The 2318-nt window shown below is 54.0% G+C and overlaps 1 long non-coding RNA gene across 1 annotated transcript in view; it reads right to left on the bottom strand.

Annotated features, from left to right (window-relative positions):
* Nucleotides 1-1397: 1397 nt before the first annotated feature.
* The window catches only part of LOC134015708 (uncharacterized), an 8163-nt gene continuing 7242 nt past the window's right edge, over nt 1398-2318 (bottom strand). Inside the window, exon 3 of the long non-coding RNA XR_009929228.1 lies at nt 1398-1533. This is a non-coding gene — a long non-coding RNA (uncharacterized LOC134015708). The remainder of the gene's footprint in view (nt 1534-2318) is intronic.

Raw genomic sequence — 2318 nt, 5'->3', positions numbered from 1 at the left:
GCAGAGGCAGTATGTAGGGAGAGCAGAGGCAGTATGTAGGGAGAGCAGAGGCAGTATGAGGGAGAGCAGAGGCAGTATGTAGGGAGAGCAGAGGCAGTATGAGGGAGAGCAGAGGCAGTATGAGGAGAGCAGAGGCAGTATGAGGGAGAGCAGAGGCAGTATGTAGGGAGAGCAGAGGCAGTATGAGGGAGAGCAGAGGCAGTATGTAGGGAGAGCAGAGGCAGTATGAGGGAGAGCAGAGGCAGTATGAGGGAGAGCAGAGGCAGTATGTAGGGAGAGCAGAGGCAGTATGTAGGGAGAGCAGAGGCAGTATGAGGGAGAGCAGAGGCAGTATGAGGGAGAGCAGAGGCAGTATGTAGGGAGAGCAGAGGCAGTATGTAGGAGAGCAGAGGCAGTATGAGGGAGAGCAGAGGCAGTATGTAGGGAACAGGGAGCAGGCTGGAGGAAGAGAAGAGGAGGAGAGTTGGAAGTCTTGATCGTCATGCTGAGTCAGCTGTGTGTGTGTATGTGTGTGTGTGTGTGTGTGTGTGTCAGCTGTGAGGAGAAATGCACCCGTGGGGAATGATACCCGCGCGGGTCAGCCAAACCCTGTGTGTTTGTGTGTATGTTCTATGTGTGTAGAGAGAGAGAGAGAGAGAGAGAGAGAGAGAGAGAGAGAGAGAGAGAGAGAGAGAGAGAGAGAGAGAGAGAGAGAGGGTGGACAGTACAGAGGACCCTTTGTTTGGTCCAGTGTAAACGCTCTGAGCAGAAACACACTCTCAGGACCCAGCAGTGCCAGACTCCAAAGTCTCCCCCTGCCTCCCCCTGCCTCTTCCCCCCTCCTTATTGTATCTTTTCTTCATTTCTTATTCCTGTGACCCTGAACCTTTCTGTTTCTCTTCAGACTCTCCCAGAGATCTCTCCTCTGTTGTAGTTCTTACAGCCAACTTAGAGAACAGTTCTTAATTCTTACAACAACTAAGAGAACTACAACACGTCAACTTCCACTGTATCTCACACAGAGTCACTGTTTGACATCCTGCTGTAGACTAAACGTGATGTTTGGTTACATAGACGTGTGTTTGTAGGCCTCCAGCTGGGTCAAATGTGTCTGGGAGGTTGTGTAAACATCTCTGCCTTCACACAGCCATGCTATGGCCCTCACCAGCACACTGACCCAGCCAGGCCCAGCCTGGACTTCCACATGCGGGAACACCGGCCCTAATCACCCCCCACCCTGACCTGAGATCCTGTGTCCACCAGAGAGAGGGGACGAGGAGTTCATCCTTATCCCAGATATGGGGCACCATCCTGGGTCTAAACACAAGCCAGTCTTCCCCCAGGGGAGAAACCAGAGGGGAGGGAGTGTTGAAGGGGGGGCGGTCGCCGTGGTGACGGAGGCGGGGCTGGAGACTCACGTGGCCACCTGGTGCATGACTTTAGTGGAGGTGTCCTTCAACGTGTCCTTCAGGTTGTCCTTGAAGTTGCTGAAGAACTTGCCGGCTCCGCCCTTCACCATGTCCAGGAGCCCTCCGCCATAGTTAGCATCCATATCTGGAGATGGAGGACCTTCAGCCAATCAGAATTAAGAGACACACACGCACACAGAAAACACACAATGAGGACAGAGACAGACGGGTGGATGAGACAGTCAGAGAGACAGACGGGTGGATGAGACAGTCAGAGAGACAGACGGGTGGATGACAGTCAGAGAGACAGACGGGTGGATGAGACAGTCAGAGAGACAGACGGGTGGATGAGACAGAGAGGCATCAGAGAGACAGACGGGTGGATGAGACAGTCAGAGAGACAGACGGGTGGATGAGACAGTCAGAGAGACAGACGGTGTGGATGCACAGACAGAGAGGCAGTCAGAGAGACAGACGGGTGGATGCACAGACAGAGAGGCAGTCAGAGAGACAGACAGGTGGATGAGACAGAGAGGCAGTCAGAGAGACAGACGGGTGGATGCACAGACAGAGAGGCAGTCAGAGAGACAGACAGGTGGGTGAGACAGAGAGGCAGTCAGAAAGACAGACAGGTGGATGAGACAGTCAGAGAGACAGACGGGTGGATGAGACAGTCAGAGAGACAGACGGGTGGATGCACAGACAGAGAGGCAGTCAGAGAGACAGACAGGTGGATGAGACAGAGAGGCAGTCAGAGAGACAGACGGGTGGATGCACAGACAGAGAGGCAGTCAGAGAGACAGACAGGTGGATGAGACAGAGAGGCAGTCAGAGAGACAGACGAGGTGGATGCACAGACAGAGAGACAGACGGGTGGATGCACAGACAGAGAGACAGACGGGTGGATGCACAGACAGAGAGGCAGTCAGA

The sequence above is a fragment of the Osmerus eperlanus genome, unplaced genomic scaffold (assembly GCF_963692335.1).
Source record: "Osmerus eperlanus unplaced genomic scaffold, fOsmEpe2.1 SCAFFOLD_269, whole genome shotgun sequence".
NCBI classification, from domain to species: domain Eukaryota; kingdom Metazoa; phylum Chordata; class Actinopteri; order Osmeriformes; family Osmeridae; genus Osmerus; species Osmerus eperlanus.
Note: the sequence above shows the minus strand (reverse complement) of the source record. Positions and strands in the feature narration are given on the sequence as shown.